A 17,995-nucleotide genomic window follows, 5' to 3' on the forward strand; every position below is an offset into this window, starting at 1 on the left:
CTCCGACAATGAATAGACATAAGAAATGGCAGTCTTACACGAGCTTCAGCAAATCCAACCCATCTTTTTGCCCTATTTTGTTGCTCTCTCCAGTGTCTAATTTCTTGACCACCTGGTCTATGATCTTAGATTTCCTCCAAGCTCAAGGACTATTTTTTGGAAATCTAGTCTTTGCTGTTGGAATCTATTCTAGGGTCATCCTGGTTTATTTCTGTGACTTCAGTTCTTCCTAGGTCTCCTGCATTTTGGTCCCAGGCCTGTTACATATAGACAAGCCCCTACCAGCGTCAGCAGTCTTACCCCCACCCCCTACCCTGCACCACTTTGCCTATTCCTAAGTATTTTATTTGGTTGCATGAAATGGCATGTGAGATTTTACTTCCCCAACCAGGGATTGAACCAGTGCCCCCTGCAGGGGAAGTGCGGAGTCATAATCACTGGACCACCAGGGAAGTCCCTGCCTGTTCCTAGATATTGTTGTTTTTCTTTCACTAAGTTGTGTCTGGCTCTTTGCAACCCCATGAACTACAGATTGTTGGGCCCCTCTGTCCTCCATTATCTCCCAGAGTTTGTTCAAATTCACATCCATTGAGTCAGTGATGCTATCTAACCATCTGATCCTCAGTCACCCTCTTCTCCTTTTGCCTTCCATCCTTCCCAGCTTCACGGTCTTTTCCAAGGAGCCGAAGAGGCAGCTCTTCGCATCAGGTGGCCAAAATATTGGAGCTTCAGCTTCAGCATCAGTCCTTTCAATGAATATTCAGGGTTTATTTTCTTTAGGATTGCCTCTTTTGATCTCCTTGCAGTCCAAGGAACTCTCAAGAGTCTTCTCCATCACTACAATTCGAAAGCATCAATTCTTCGGGGCTCAGCCTTTTTTCTGGTCCAACTCTCACATCCATACATGACTACTGGAAAAACCATAGCTTTGACTATACAGACCTTTGTTGGCAAAGTGATGTCTCTGCTTTTTAATATGCTGTCTAGGATTTTCATAGCTTTTCTTCCAAGAAGCAAGCATCTTTTGGTTTCAGGGCTGCAGTCACTGTCTGCAGTGATTTTGGAGCCTGGGAAAATAAAATCTGCCACTGTTTGCACTTCTTCGCTTCTATTTCCCAGGAAGTGATGGTATCAGATGCCATGATCTTACTTTTTCTAATGTTAAGTTTGAGTTTCAAGGCAACCAGCTTCAAAACTGCTATCATAGGACAGAGTAAGGAACCAGGTTGGGAGCTGGGAAGTCTGAAGTTATGGCTGAGGTTCCTAGGTAATCTAGCCTTAGCCATGCCTTCAGACTTTCCTGTCCTCAACCTGGCTCCTTACTCTGTCCTGTGACAGCAATTTCGAAGCTGGATGGCACTTGGCATCTTCTCACATGCCCTCCACCTCACAGAGTACAGCGGACACACAGACTGCAGTGGGCACCTTTTGAAGGTGTCTGTGGAACCCAAGGTCCTCTCCTCTGAGAACCCCGCCTCTGCCAATAGCCGGTGTGTAGCCCTTTGGTTTGAGTATCCCAACTGTCAGGCTCTAGCTTGAAATTTGGAATTTGGAGGAAGTGACACAAAGGTGACTCAGATTATTCCTGGTGGGGAGGTGGAGTCAAGGGTCCAGTGGCAGTAGGTGAGTCTCCAGGGGTGGGGGCAGGGGAGCCAGGAGCAGCAGACAGTGGTTTTCAGAGAGAGAACAAAGCAGACTTACAGTGAGAAGCCTGTGTGCAGGTAAGAGCTTGTAGGACCCCAGTGGTAACTCTACTTGCCTTGAGCCACATGTAAGACCCCAAGAGGGGAACACAGCTGGCCAATCAGCCCCACCTCTGGCTGCCCGGGGGAGTCACTGCTCTTAGATCGCAGCACAGAAGCACATACATACCTTTTCTTCTAGAGCAGCGGTTCCCAGCCCTTTGGGCACCAGACCAGTTTTGTGGAAGACAATTTTTCCACGGACCCAGGTGGAAGGGGATGGTCTTGGGATGATTCAAGTGCGTTACATTTATTGTGCACTTTATTTCTATTATAATTACTCTGGCTCCATCTCAGATCATCAGGCATCAGATCCTGGGAGTAGGTGACCCCTATTCTAGAACACCACCTCCATCCTCAAAAGACTTCTCAACACAGCAATTCAGGCAGCAGACACCTGAAATTGACATTAGATGTTGAAGCCCATTTGCTAGCTCTGCCGTATAGGCTTGTAATTTCCTCCCAGGATCTATATTTGCAATTCCTGTAGCCATTACCCAGTGGTTGGCCTGATACATTAAGCCGATGTGTGGTCAGAATAAGTCAGTGACTCTGACAGTGAGTTTAAACCCCTGACTAAAATTGCTACCAGATTGCTACTTCCTGGAAATCTTTTACAAATGGGTTATAGAAAGTAGAACATAACTTTGCTTGAAGGCAAGAAGTTAGAATGTTTACCTACATCAAAGATTTAGAAAAGAAACTGCAAGTCAGTCAGGCTCTTATCTCTTGAATTAACTGACATCAGATCATAAAACATAAAGGACTGGAATCAGGGAACTTTTTAAATATTTTGCAAGCTAACTTTGCGATCTGGTTAAAAATACGTTTAGAATAAATCTGTGTTTTTGAAAACCTCTTTAGGCCTTCTTTTCGTATTTTCAGTGGTATAGATCATTATTTTTTACATCTGTGAGCACTTAAAAATCAGACAAGATCTTATTATGTGATGTAAACCATAATGCATTTTTAATCCTTTAGCAAAGTGCATTTATGCTTATTTTACTTGTATATGAAAAGGGCTTTTCAGTACTTGAAATAGCTCTTCCTTGTAAGGGAATAAGTGTTAGTTGCTCAGTCGTGTCTGACACCTTGTGACCCCATGGACTGTAGCCTGACCAGCTCCTCTGCGCATGGAATTCTCCAGGCAAGAATACTGGAGTGTGTTTCCATTCCCTTCTCCGGGGGATCTTCCCACCCAGAGATTGAACCAGGGTCTCCTGCATTGCAGGCAGATTCTTTGCCATCTGAACCACCAGGGAAGCCCGTTAAGGGAATAAGGTACACAACAAATACTTAACGTAACCCACTCCAGTGTTCTTGCCCGGAGAATCCCAGGGACAGGGGAGCCTGGTGGGCTGCCGTCTATGGGGTCGCAGAGTCGGACATGACTGAAGTGACTTAGCAGCAGTAGCAGCATGTTTTGATGAAATGTCCTGTGAATGAATTACTGTGACCAACAATACAGATACTAGGATTACCTGCATCTTTCACTGAATGCTCATAAACACCCTGGAGGTTGGCAGTATTATTCCCATTTGGAGATTGGATCCCTCCAGCTTGGAGAGGTTAAACAACACACAGCTAATAAGAGGAAATGCTCCAAAACTTGTTCTACAGAAAGTCACTGTGATTCCTTTTTACTGTTATTTCAATGACTATGTAAAACTGCATTTATTTCTCCAAATTCTAAAATAATTAAAACTGGTAAACTGCCTTTATAATTAGGAAATGCAAATAAAAAATGTGGGATTCTGGGACTTCCCTGGTGGTGCAGTGGTTAGGACCCAGCACTTCCACTGACGTGGGCCTGGGTTCAATACCTAGTTAGGGAACTACAATCCCACAGGCTGCTCAGCATGACCAAAAAAATAAATGAACAAAATTTTTTTAAAAACAATGTGGGATTCTGTGCTTCCCTGGTGGCTCAGACAATAAAGAACCTGCCTGCAATGCAGGAGACCCAGGTTCAATCCCTGGGTTGGGAAGATGCCCTCGAGAAGGCAATGGCAACTCACTCCAGTATTCTTACCTGGAGAATCCCATGGACAGAGGAGCCTGATGGGCTACAGTCCATGGAGTCTCAAAGAGTTAGACACAACTGAGCAACTAACCTTTTCACTTCATTTTATATCTTCATATTCTATTTCTAATCCTGCCTTTGCTGTCATGTGAAAGCCACTTATTAAAAAAATGTGGGATTCTACAAATTCATAGGAAATTCTTTATTGGATAATCTTACATCCCTAAGAAAGAGTTGGGGGCAAACTTAAAAAGATGTATGAGATTAGCCTTAAAAGAATGAATTCAATTCAGAAAGAACATATGAATTAAGCATAACTTTCTGGAGATTAGTATGTGGCATCTATGAAGGCAGTCTTCCAATGACATCTCCCTCAAACCGTGGTCTTCAACTGAAGAACCAAATATCTGAAAAATGACTGTATGTACAGCATATATAATTTACCTTGCCAAATACAAAGGATGTATGTTAAATCAACATTAAGGTTTACATTTTAATCTGCTAAGGTTAAGTAACTGTAGTTAAACCTTTAAAGTCAACTTAACTCAGTGCTCACAGTCAGTAAATAGGTCATAACCCGCCCGTCCCACACAAAAAAGATACAAGCAAAACAGAACAAAAACAAAAAAACAGGTTCAAGAAGGAAGGGACATATGTGTACCTGTGGCTGATTCATGTTGATATATGGCAGAAACCAACACAATATTGTAAAGCAATTATCCTCCAATTAAAAATAAATAAATAAAAAAAAAATCGTGGCTAAAAACCCAAACTAGGTAAGGTTGTTGAATCTTTTAAAAATCAGCTTATTCATTCATTCATAAAACATTTATAGAATATCTCCTAACAAATTCTGTATATTTCAGTTTATGCTGTATTAAAAGAGATCTTATGATCTTATTAACTTAAAGAACTGGAAAAATCAATAGCAGGATACTGTCTTTGTATTGGAATCCAACAAACCTAAATATTAAGATTTTCAAAGATGTTATGTGGATTTTTTTTTCAGAGAAAAAGGAATTACTATACTACCAAATTTAATGTTAAAATACATAGTTTTGGACATTTTCACTAGAGACTAATAAAATTAGTGTTTATAGCTAATTTAATTTTTTAAAGAGATTTTGTTTTGTTCAAAAGAGCTAGCCACTATTTTTAAAATTTTCTTTTAGCTTTACTGTCATCATCACTTTTGTTTCTTTATAGTGGACTAGGGCTTCTCAGGGGGCACTACTGGTAAAGAATCTACCTGCCAACACAGGAGATGCAAGAGATGTGGGTTCGATCCCTGGATCAGGAAGATCCCTTGGGGCAGGAAATGTCACCCCACTCCAGTATTCTTGCCTGGAAAATTCCACGGACAGAGGAGCCTGGTGGCTATGGGTCCATTGGGCTTCAAAGAGTCAGACACAGCTGAACACACACACACACACAGTGGGCTAATCTACAGGTATTTCAAATTTTTGAGCACTGAGTTCTGTTCATTAATTTCTGTGGGCCCCTGTGCTTCTGAATACTTGAAACCATGTTTACTAAATAATTAACAACCGTGGACTGAAGAATCAGTGTACAATGATTCATACTTTAGAGGATGCTATTTAAAAACTCCAAATGTGACTAACTTCAAAGTAGAGATCTTTTTTTTTTTTTTTTCGGACACCTGGTAATTTTGGCATAAAATAGAAAATTGGCATTCGTGCTCATTTTATATAAAATGAATTCCAACAAGTTTAAGCAGAAGCAGAGTTGGAGACTAAGCAAGGAATGTTTTGAAAACCAGACTGGAAATTTTGTTTATATTAGAGTGAAGCCCTTTAAAAATTTATTTGAACTTCTGTTCAGGAAAATATTTAGATTCTCCTTCGCCCTTTTAAGGACCTATTGTCTAGTTGTGGATTTTATTTGAAAACCTTGAAACAGAAAAAAAAAAAAAATTCCTCCTTTTGTAAAAGTCTCCAAGTCTCACATATTCTCTTTAAAAATCACCAGTCTCATTTCCTTTGAGATGATGAGCTATACATCCAAAGAACAAAGCATTTCCTGAGTCCGTTTAGTGTACATGTACATAGGGTTAGTTCCTGAGTGTTTGTGACGTACTCTCAAGAATCTGGTAGAAATTAAAAAAAAAAAAAAAAGAATCTGGTAGAAACTTAAAAACAAAACAAAAAAGTCAGAGGATACAGAAATTTATATAAAACTCTGGGATGATAAACAGCACAAAATTATGTAAAGTCCTAACAAGGATTTGATAAATTTGGTCATTTAGAAGTACATATAAACACTTAATAAGCTTTACTTACCTTAAGGTAATCAGTTTGAAAATCCATAGAAAGCTATGACAGTGGAGAGATGTTTGGACTGGGAATAAATATCAGTTCTTGTCAAATTGCTAGTGGGTATGGAATTTCTTTAAGGGTGAAGAAAATATTCTGGAATGTGATAGTAGTAATGTTTGCACAACCTTGTGAATATACTAAAAACCACTGAATTGTACACTTTAAAGGGTGAATTTTATGGTATGTAAATTATGTCTTGATTAAAAGAAAATCCTGGTTCCAGAATTTTATGCCCTTTTGGAACTCTAATCCTTTCCCCCCAGGTTTACTGAGGTATAACACATAACATTGTGCAATAGGGGAGACCTGGGTTCGATCCCTGGGTCAGAAAGATCCCCTAGAGAAGGGAATGGCTACCCACTCCAGTATTCTTGCCTGGAGAATTCCATGGACAGAGGAGCCTGGCGGGTTACAATCCATGGGGTGGCAAAGAATCAGACACAACTGAGCAGCTAATATCCAACAGTAAAAGTTGTGTAAGTTCAAGATGTACAATGTGATGATTTTGATGCCTGTATACATTGTAAAACATTATCTCAATAAAGTTAGCACATCCAGCACCATGTATGCTCCATAGACTAGATCAAAGCAATAAGTATAAAATGCATGCTAGGATTTCACTTTCACTTTTCACTTTCATGCATTGGAGAAGGAAATGGCAACCCACTCCAGTGTTCTTGCCTAGAGAATCCCAGGGATGGGGGAGCCTGGTGGGCTGCCATCTATGGGGTCGCACAGTCGGACACAACTGAAGCAACTTAGCAGAAGCAGTAGCAGCAAGGGAATAAAAGCTAGTATGTAATTTCCAATGAAAAGAGTAGGATACGGGGACAACGGACTATCCATTTGGAGAAAGAAAATTTTCTTCAAGATTTTCTGCAAATTTATTGGCCATTCATATTTCTAATTTTGTGATCTGTCCTTTAGCAACTTCGCGTTTAGGTGTGACTGTCTTTATGAATTTTTAAGTGTTCTATTTTGAGATTTTGAATTCTTTACTTTTCATAAACGATGGGAACATTTCCCCCAAGTTTTCACATGCGGCTTAACTTTATTTGTGGGTTTTCTTTTAGTACAGAGAAACTGAGAACTATTTTAGTCAGTTTATCAATCTCTTCCTTCTTGGTGTCTTCATTTTGTTTTTTTAATTAAAAAATTATGTTTTTGCTTTGGCTGCACTGGGTCCTAGTGGCTGCATGGTCTTTCCTTGCTCTAGCTGCGGCGAGCGGGGGTCGCTCTTGCTGGTGATGCTCTGGCTTCTCACTGCGGTGGCTTCGCTCCTGGGGCATGGGCTCCAGAGCGCAGGCGTCACTGGTTGCAGCACATGTGCTCAGCAGTTGCGGAGCACAGGCTTCAGCTGCTCTGAGGCACGTGCAATCTTCCCGGACCTGGGATCCAATCCATATCCCCTGTATTGGCCGGCAGGTTCTTATCCACTCTACCACCAGGGGAATCCCTTCTTTTAAATCACTGGTCTTAAAAATCTCCTTTCCGACCCTAAAGTTATTTACATACTTTCTTCCTAGTATTTTTGTAATTTTCTTTTGCATTAAAAAAGTTCGTCCATTTGCCCGCTGTACAGCACAGGGAACTCTGCTCGGTGTTATGTGGCAGCCTGGATGGAGGGGAGTTTGGGGGAGAATGGCTGAGCCCCTTCGCTGTTCACTTGAAATTATCAGAACATTGTTAACGGGATAACCTCAATACAAAACAAAAAGTCCAAAAAATTTAGACCATTTGAATATGTTTGATGTTGTCGGACAGGAAGTAGCAATTTTCTTTTTCTTTTTTCCCCGCAGTGGATAGTGAGTTGCGCCATTATTCTCTACTTTCCACTGGGATTCCATTTCTCTCTTTTTCTTGCCTGGTTGTTCTGATTAGAACTTTTGTACTATGCTGAATAGGAGTTGTGAGAGTGGGCACTTTTGTCTCATTCCTGATTTTATAGGAAAAGCTTTCCCACTTTCACCAGTGAGTGTGATGTTAGCAATGAGTTTTTTAGATATAGTCTATGTTATGTGAGCTATGTCTCTTCTACATTCGGTTTCTTAAGAGCTTTGATCATGAATGGGTGTTGAGTTTTGTCAAATGCTTTTTCTGCATCTATGAAGAGGATCATATAATTTGTATGCTTCATTCTATTAATGAGATGTATCATGTTTCGTAGCTACTTAAGTAAGTTTCCCAAGTTCTTAACACTTCAGTTTTTCCATTGTAAATTGAAGAGAGTTTATTAGAGCAAAGCTTTCCATACTGTGGTTTGCAATTCCTTGGTAAGTGGGAAAATCAGTTTAGTGGATGGCAAGCAGCATCCTTTAAAAAATGAAACAAATATATGAGCCTATTTGTTGCTGTTGCTTAGTCACCAAGTTGTGTCCGACTCTGCAATCCCAAGGACTGTAGCCTGCCGGGCTCCTCTGTCCATGGAATTTTTCCATGCAAATGGAGACATAGCAAATAGATTTTTTTTCTTTTAGGATTTTTTAAAAAAATGTGGCTCATTTTTAAAGTCTTTATTGAATTTGTTACTTGTTACAATGTTGCTTCTGTTTTATGTTTTGGTTTTTCGGCCATGAGGCATGTGGGATCTTAGTTCCCTGACCAGGGTTGGAACCCATGCCCTCTGAATTGGAAGCAGGGAGTCTTAACCACAAGATAGGTGGGAAAATTTTTTTCAATTCTTTTTTTTTTTTTTTGTAAGGAGCATGGTATGCAATGGAGATAACAGTTTTTGTAATTTGGTATAAGGATCATATCCTTAACACCAACTTAAGACTCAAGTCATTTTTTGTTGAAATGATAATTTTGACAAGATGATAAAATAATTAGAATGACGCCACATCTGCAGCTCTGGTGGTGTAGTTATCTGGTATCACTGCGTACTTTTCTCCTGCTACTTCATCCCTCAAGTTGGTTTCCCAAAGCCCCAGCACAAATGGCTACCTGGTCATTTCCAGAGCGAGGACCGTGTCTTTCACTTTTGTATGTCCTCTTAAAGTATCCAGAACCATGCCATGCATGCAGACGGTGCTAAATATGTGCTTGAGCAACGAATATATACATGAAGCTGGTTTGGAAGAGACCTAGGAATACTTTCTTTGTTAGAAGTGAAAAAGGATGCCTCAGCACTGGGACATCAAGAACGACAGTCCCGTGTGGCAGTGCTGAGAAGCAGCAGACAGCAGGGCAAAAATGCAGTAAAGTCCCCTACGTACAGACCAGTTCTGTTCTGAGATCCTGTTCATTTCAGTCTAACAGAATGAGCCCAGGTACTCAGCCAACACGGCCAACTATGTAGTACTACCCTGTAATAGGTTTATAATACTTGTCACACAAATAATATTAAAAAAAAACAAACACACAAAATAAAGAGAATACTTGGAATTTTACAGTACAGTACCTTGTTGTACTATACTACAGCTGGCATACAGAGGTTGGCATCGAGTGAACAGGCAAGAAGACACAATGCCTGGAGGAGGGAGAGGAGGAGGGAGATGGTAGAGCTGAAGGATCGTCAGCGATAGGAGACAGAGGGCGAGCTGCAATGTCACTCCCGGCTGACGCTGATGGAACCCTCGCTTGCATCTTTGAAGGTTCGAAACTTGGAAGGCTCGTGTGTAGGAGGCTTACTGTATGTAGAGGCGGCCCAAAGGCCGCCCAAGGAAATGAAGGCAAACTGGGACCCGGAGACTAAGGGCAAGTTAGGGAAGGGGTGATGTCATCAGAACAACAGTAAGGGAAGACAGTTTTGGCAGCAGACTTTGAAGAAGAAAAAAAAAAAAAAAGGAGAGAGAGGGGAAAAAGGAAACGGGAAAAGGAAGTCTGCTCAGCACGCAGGATGACATTGGGGTGGGAGGGGAGCTTCCTGTCACAGCTTGATGTTTGCAGCATCTGGTCACCTCTCATAACAAGGAGTCTTTAGAAACCTGAGCTTTCTCAAGCTGCCGGTTTACAATACAACCGGATTCCATGGCCTAACAGTGCTGGCAGACGGGCACATCCGAAGGCAGAAACAAAACACAGATGGAAGACAAATGTGTCTCTTACACTGAGGCCATTCCCATTAGTTTTTCCTATTTGGAAAAGCATATAGGCTTCCCGTGGTTTTGGAATTTACTAGTTTTATGTTGAAGTGTTCCAAGTTTTCTTTTAACAAAGTGAGTTGCAGATCGTGACATGTGGCTAAGAGACCGGCAAAGAAAACAGTTGTTTCCAAAGCTAGTGATTTTTTCCACGACCTATTTTTCTGTTGCATTAAATTTTGCAAGATCGCGCACCTTACTACATTTACAGTATGGGTCCAAGTTTTCCGCAACGGCATTGTGCCCTCTAGCGTTTCTTAGTATATCATGACGGCTATGTCGAAGAGTAGGAAAGATAATAAGGATTTCCACCTTATCATCTCTATCAGTCAGTAGAAGTGTGGCTATGTTATGGTAACAAATCTCAGTGGCTGAAAAAACCAAGTTTTTTCTTTTTCTTTTTTTTCTAGCAGAAGGTACCAGGCAGGCTGCTCACACCTACATGCAGCGTCTTGGGATCCGGGTTTCCCGCCTATTGTGAACTCTGTCACGTGCGGACTCGGCAGGACAGGGAAACACACGGAGAAGGCCTGTTGGCCCTCACCTGCTCTACCTTGGAAAGAAAACGTGTCACCCTGCTACTTCCCACTGGCAGGAAAGTGTCCCCAGCCCAATAACCAGGCAGCCTAGAGGGCGGGGAGAGACACAGGGGAGACCTGGCGGGCACCAGTGGCCCCTGCTAAATCTTCTATGCGAACGCTTGGGAATGAACGCATGAGAAATTCCAGCTGTATTATTTTGGGAAATATTTTTGAAGTTTTCCAGCAGGAGATTATTCAATCAAAGAGAGAATAACAATAGCAGTTTTAATGTTCATAATTCTTTCTCTTTCAATATGACACTCAAAATTAAATATCTCTTCTGTGCAAGAGCAGAAGTGTAGGGATAGACTTTTTTTTAAGATTTTTTTTTTGTTGTGGACCATTTAAAAAATCTTTATTGAATTTGTTACATTATTGCTTCTGTTTTTTGCTTATTTTTAATGTTTTGGTTTTTTTGGCTAGGAGGCATGTGGAATACTAGCTGCCTGATCAGGAATTGAACCCAGACCCCCTGCATTGGAAGGTGATGTCTTAACCACTGGACTATCAGGGAAATCCAAGGGACAGACTTTTAAGTTACAGTCTCTGTTCTGGTTGACTTTTGTGTGAAATAAAACGTCTCTTCCTTCCCTATTCTTTGTGACAACTACCCTACTCCTACTGTCTCCCTTCCTTAGATGTTTAAGTTGTGATTTTATTTTTAATGACTTCTTTCCAACTTTGATTTGGAAAGCTGTTACCCAAGCTGTTCTTTTTACTGATATCCCATCTTGGAGACATATATTGCATTTATCTGAGGAAGTCTGCAAATTTTATCTATTATTAGGGAAATATATTTAAGGAAACCTTATAGTTATTTACTAAGTATTGAGCTTGATGGCTCTTTTGATTTTTTTAATTGTAAAATATATATAACATTAAAATCTACCATTTTAACCATTTTTGTCTTTTATTTATTTTAAAAAAGTTTGGGCCACACCCTGCGGCATGTGGGACTTCAGTTCATCCGAGCAGGGTTCAAACAAACCCTCACCCCTTGTACTGGAAAGCCATCTAAACTTACACTGGCCCACCAGGGAAGTCCCTAAACACTCTTTTCTGCTCTGTAGGACTGCTGTGAAGGTTAGGATGAGTTAGTACATGTAATACTCTTAGGACCGCACCTGGAGGGCTCAAGTGTGCTTTGTGCTAGGTAGCCAAGGGTTGGTGGCTGGGTCTCCTCTGAGGGATTAGAAGAAACATCCAGAGATGAGAGGTTGTTTTGGTTTGAAAACCACTGGGATGAATTTGGGATTGACAGCGTGGAAACATGGACTTTGATCCTGCCTTCACCAAAGTAGCAGTGTGGTTGGCGTCATGTCCCTAACCTTCTCTGGATAGCAGTTTTCACCTTGCTGAAATGGGCGGGGGGCGCTCTGACACCCCCACGTTCGAGTTCGCGGAGGCTGGGATTCAGCAGTACCCCTGCGCAGCGCCTTTCGAGGTCCGCGGGCGCCACCCTGTGGTAGAAATGGATAAAGCCATCCACAGGCTCGGCGAGACTGAACACGCAGGGACCCAGTTTTCTAGATGGATTTTTATCTACATACAGAAAAATTTCTCCAGGGACAGGGGGCCTTAGCCGGGGTGGGAGTGCCCTCTTATTAGAATAAATGGAGCATGATCTGGACATGGCACGGTAGGCAGAATCTCATTATGGCAACGGGTATAACTCATCAAAGCACCTGAATAATTTACAGCGTGCTCAGCCCATTCCAGAGAGTAGGGACCAATAACACTAACTAAAACTTGGAATCTGTTTAATTCAATAGGTTTTTTTCTGTGTTGAAACTGTGACCTTGAAAATGACTCTATCTTCAGAGTCAGGCCTAGCTCATGAGTTTCTGGGTATACTTGTTAAATCTGCTCTGTATACTGTTTATGTCCTGGTATTTGTTGAACTGAAAGTCAAGGTCACTCTGCCATGAGACCCAACAACCTCTTCTGTCTCTAAAGGATTTTTAAATGTCTGATTAGTAACATTGGAGAGCCGTGTGTATGATTCAGAAAGGTTATTGGGACAAACGCTTCAGGGAATGACCTTGGCTTCTGAATTTCCTTCCATGGGCAGAGAGGGTGTTTGCAACAGAGGCTGTCAGGAAACAAGTATAATAAAAAGATAATAGACCAGAAGTCACAGGGAGTTGTTCTGTCATTTCACCAATGTTTGAACTCTGGAGGAACAAGATCCATGCCTCTGCTTTGGGACTGCATATAGCCTCTCCCTAGGTTTAAGCCTACTTTTTTTTTCCCTCCCAGCAAAACATCAGACTGAAATTTTACCTTCCGAAGAGCTAGCTTCAAAAATTGCTCACAAAATCTCCTGTACCTTTATATTTAAGGTCATTTCATTCCTCCTATGAAGAAATCTGTGGATTACAAACTATATCATCCTGGGAATTCCGTGGTGGCTTAGTGGTTAGGATTTTGGGTTTTCACCTCAGTGGCCCGGGTACAATCCCTGGTCAGAGAACTGAGATCCTGCAAGCAATGCTGTGTAGCCAAAAAAACAAAAAACAAAAAAACAAACCAGAACTCCCAACTCCCTCAACAACCCCCACCGCACAGTATCCAAACATTGTTATAGGCTGATATTAAACCAATCAACCACTTTTGTAATCTTATAGGTCAGTCCTCCCTGGAGAAGGAAATGGCAACCCACTCCAGTATTCTTGCCCTGGACAGAGGAGCCTGGCGGGTTACAGTCCATGGGGTTGCAAAGAGTTGGACACGACAGAGCACAAAAAAAAAAGCAAAAAAAAAAAAAAACCCCAGGCAATCCTGTCATCCTACCCTTCAGCTCCTTGCCCTGCAGTCTCAGATCTAACTTTCCAGCCAAATATAGACACCCAAAGAAATAGAAACACTCTACTCTTGTGTGTAAAGGTTGGGATATTTATACTCATTCGTATTTCCTTCTCCTTTCACAACAGAAGGTGTGCACCCTCCACTCATGTTCTGGATCCCATGACCTCTTATCTCCTTCCTTGCTTGCTTTGTGCCTTGTGCTCAATTGTGTCTGACTCTTTGTGACCCCATGGACTGTAGCCCACCAGACTCTTCTGTCCATGGAAATTTCCAGGCAAAAATAGTGGAGTGGGTTGCCATTTCCTCCTGTAGGAGATCTTCTCCACCCAGGGATCGAACCCACGTCTCCTGTGTCTCGTGCATTATGGGCAGATTCTTAATCTGCTGAGCCACTGGGGAAACCCTACCTCCTACCTATATATCAACTATCATCCTCTTGTGTATTTCCAGCTTCTCCTCCTGAACATATAGTCAGTCATGCGTAAGTGATTCCCATCTTCAAAGAAAGACGGAAACTCGATCCTATTCTCCACTTCAGTCACTGTTGGCAAGGAATTCTCCACTCCTGGTCTGAGTCGACCCTCCTAACAGGGCAGGTGTGTTAATCTTTCTGCACCTCCACATAGGAGAATAATTCCCTATATGATAGTCATAAAACTTCCCACTCAGTCATGCTAGGGAGACTATTCTGCTACAAAGACCATGGGCCGATTCAGCAGCTGATTTTCTGACCTCTCTTACATACTCGTCTGTAATGATGCCAGAACAACCAGATCCTCCCCTGTGATTTCCTTTCCTGAACATCCTGAGATCATTCACTCTACTAATTACATGTCTCAGAGGAGTGATCTAACTTTTCCTGTCGTTTTTTAGTTGCTAAGTTGTGTCCAATTCTTATTCAACCCCATGAACTGTAGCCCACCAGGCTCCTTTGTCCATGGGATTTCCCAGGCAGGAATACTGGAGTGGGTTGCTATTTCCTCCATCAGGAGATCCTCCTGACTGAGGGATTGAACCCACGTCTCCCGCTGGCAGGCGGATTTTTTTACCACTGAGCCACCTGGGAATTCATCGCCTGATGATTAACTTCCTCTTTTGTGACGGGATAGGAAGGGAAGCAAGGAAAAATCCCAACCTCTCAACTCCCTCAGAGGCTTTCATAAGATGTGTTTACAAAGGGACGATTTTAGAACACCAAACCAAGCCAAACAAAATCCTAGGGCCACAGTTTTCAATCCTTTTCTTGTTCACTCGTCTGAAAAAGTAAGTGGTGCTGGTTGGTGTGACCAGCATGGCCTCCGTTAACATCAAGAACATGAGAGTTCTCCTGATCTATGTTTCTGGCTAGTCCTGCTTGAATATGTACACCTCTTACTGCTGTGCGCTTAGAACTTCGGATCTGGAACAAATGTGATGACCAACCGGGCCCTCATTAGCTTGCTTAATCATGTTAGGAAATTCATGCACTGGGATGCACACTGGCCTCTATAAGTCTCAGCCACAGGAAGCATGGGGTGGAGATTGCTTTCCTGGGGCCCATTACTCAGAGAATGCTTGCCTGCACCAAATGGAAACCATCTGGCCAAGTGAATTTATTGTCACGAGCTAATCACACTGTATATTTTCATGTAGATTTAAAGGGCTAGGTTTTTTTTGGGGGGGAAATTTGGCACTTTAAACCACTTAAGCCATTTTTAAAAAATTAATTTCAGTTTGAGACAGATATTTTATTTTATATTTTTGGCTATGCCAACAGCCTGTGGGATCTTAGTTCCCCGTCTAGGGATTGAACCCTTGCCCTCGGCAGTGAAAGCGCCAAGTCCTGACCACTGGACTGCCAGGGAATTCCTGAGGTAAGTATTTTAGATCAAATTAAAAGTGATCATTTTCCTTTATAAGTATGTTCGGTCCCTCAATATTGTTGCTTTTCAAAAGTGTGTCTGACTGTTCTTAACCCAAATAGTAAGATAATGATGATAAAAATGCGAAGGAGAATAGACATCTTTTCAATCCCATGAGTAAACTTTCCAGCCAGTGTTTCTGGCAGAGGATTCCATTTTGTATAGTAAAAAGATTTTAGACAATCTGGAAACAGCCTAGATTGCTTGATGTAATAATAGCTATCAGTTACTAAGCCTACAGAGACTTCCCAGGTGGTGCTTGTGGTAAAGAATCTGTCTGCCAGTGCAAGAGGTGCAAGAGTCACGCATTTGATCCCTGGGTGGGGAAGATCACCTGGAGAAGGGCCTGGCAACCCACTCCAGTATTCTTGCCTGGAGAATCTCACGGACAGAGGAGCCTGGTGGAATACAGTCATGGGGACGTAAAGAGTCAGACACGACGGAAGGAGCACACACACACACACACACACACACACACTAAGCACACTAAGCACAGAACACAGGCTCTGCTACATATATGTGCTGAGTGTTTTACCTGAGCTATAGCTCATTTAATCCGTACACAGACTTCACTGGTGGCTCAGAGGTTAAAGTGTCTGCCTGGAATGAAGGAGACCAGGGTTCGATCCCTGGGTCGGGAAGATCCCCTGGAGAAGGAAATGGCAACCCACTCTAGTACTCTTGCTTGGAGAATCCCATGGAGGGAGGAGCCTGGTAGGCTACAGTCCATGGGGTCACAAAGAGTCAGACATGACTGAGCGACTTCACTTCACTTTCAGTAAATACAGAGTAGTTAGCAGTTTTATCTTACAGGTAAAGACACTAAAGTTTGAAGGTGCAGAGTTCTTTGCTTCCTGCATGATGGGTGAAAACCCAGATCGGTCCAGATTCTAAAGTCTCTTCCTGGGAGCGTCTTAGATGCAGAATCTCAGGGCCCCTCCAAGCCCCCACCTGTTGCATTTTAATAAGACTCCCAGGTGAATAGTGTGTACGCTGTGTGTGTGTGTGTTAGTTTCTACAGTCGTGTCTGACTCTTTGCGACCGTATGGACTGTAGCCTGCCAGGCTTCTCTATCTAAAGGATTCTTCCGGCAAGAATACTAGAGTGGGTTGCCATTTCCTCCTCCAGGGGATCTTCCCCACCCAGGGATTGAACCCACGTCTCCTGCATTGTAAGCAGATTCTTATACCCACTGAGGCATCAGGGAAGCCCAGTATGCCCGTTAATGTTTGGAGTTAGATTACACAGCAATTTGAGAAGATATCTGAGACCTCCCTCCTCTGTCCCCCACCCCCAATTTTCTTCATCAATCTGTTAAAATAACCAAAAAAAATTTTTTTTTATTTAGTTGCTGCTGCTGCTATTTAGTTGCTAAGGTGTGTTGGACTCTTTTTCGACCCCCATGGACTGTAGCTTGCCAGGCTCCTCTGTCCATAGGATTTTATAGGCAAGAATACTGGAGTGGGTTGCCATTTCCTTCTCCAGGGGATCTTCCTGACCCGGGGATCGAACCCACATCTCCTGCATTAGGCAGGCAGGTTCTTTACCGCTGAGCCAGCTGGGAAGTGCCCTGCTTAATTGCTATCACTCACCAATACTTCACAAACACTGTCACATTTAAGCCTCATACCAAGCTCATAGTATCAATACTATTGTTCCCGCTGCTGCTGCTGCTGCTGCTAAGTCGCTTCAGTTGTGTCCGACTCTGTGCGACCCCATAGACGGAAGCCCACCAGGCTCCCCCGTCCCTGGGACTCTCCAGGCAAGAACATCATTCCTACTCATAGGCAAAGAAATTGAGTCTTAAGGAGATCAGAGAGCTAATATAAGAATTGGAAAAGTACTATAAATATGCTCAGGTGAAATTAAAGTTCAAAATGGTATAAAATATTGCTTCTTTTGATTTCCCTTTTAACTAATATATCATAATAAAAAAGCTAAAAATTGTAGCTATTTGTTGAGTGCTCACAATTTGCTCAGCACTACAGTAAGTGCCTTATTTGACCTAAATATGTGAAACTATTATGTAAATGAATTTATTCTCTCTGACACATGGACCAATACCATAAAACCATTTGGCTTGTTTAATCACAACTTTATGGGGGCCTCCCTGGTGGTTCAGTGGTAAAGAACCTGCCTGCCAATGCAGGAGACACTGGTTTGATCCCTAGGTTGGGAAGATCTCCTGGAGGAGGAAGTGGCAACCCATTCCAGAATTCTTGCCTGGGAAATCCCATGGACAGAGAAGCCTAGCAGGCTACAGTCCATGGGGTCCCAGAATTGGACAGGACTTAGGGACTAAACAACAACAGCAAATCTCAGATTTATGGGTGGAAAGAAAGAATGACAGCCATTGATTAACTCTTACCGGCAAGCCATCTGACCTGCCAGAGACGCTCAGTCAGGTGTGGGGCTCCCTGCCAGGGACATTTGGAGCCACATGGGGGCCATTTATGGTGGTCATGGAGCATGGGAGGCGCAACTGGCATTTAGTGTCTTAGGATGAGGGATGCCAAATGCTG

This window comes from Capricornis sumatraensis, chromosome 21 (assembly GCF_032405125.1).
Source record: "Capricornis sumatraensis isolate serow.1 chromosome 21, serow.2, whole genome shotgun sequence".
Lineage (NCBI taxonomy): Eukaryota > Metazoa > Chordata > Mammalia > Artiodactyla > Bovidae > Capricornis > Capricornis sumatraensis.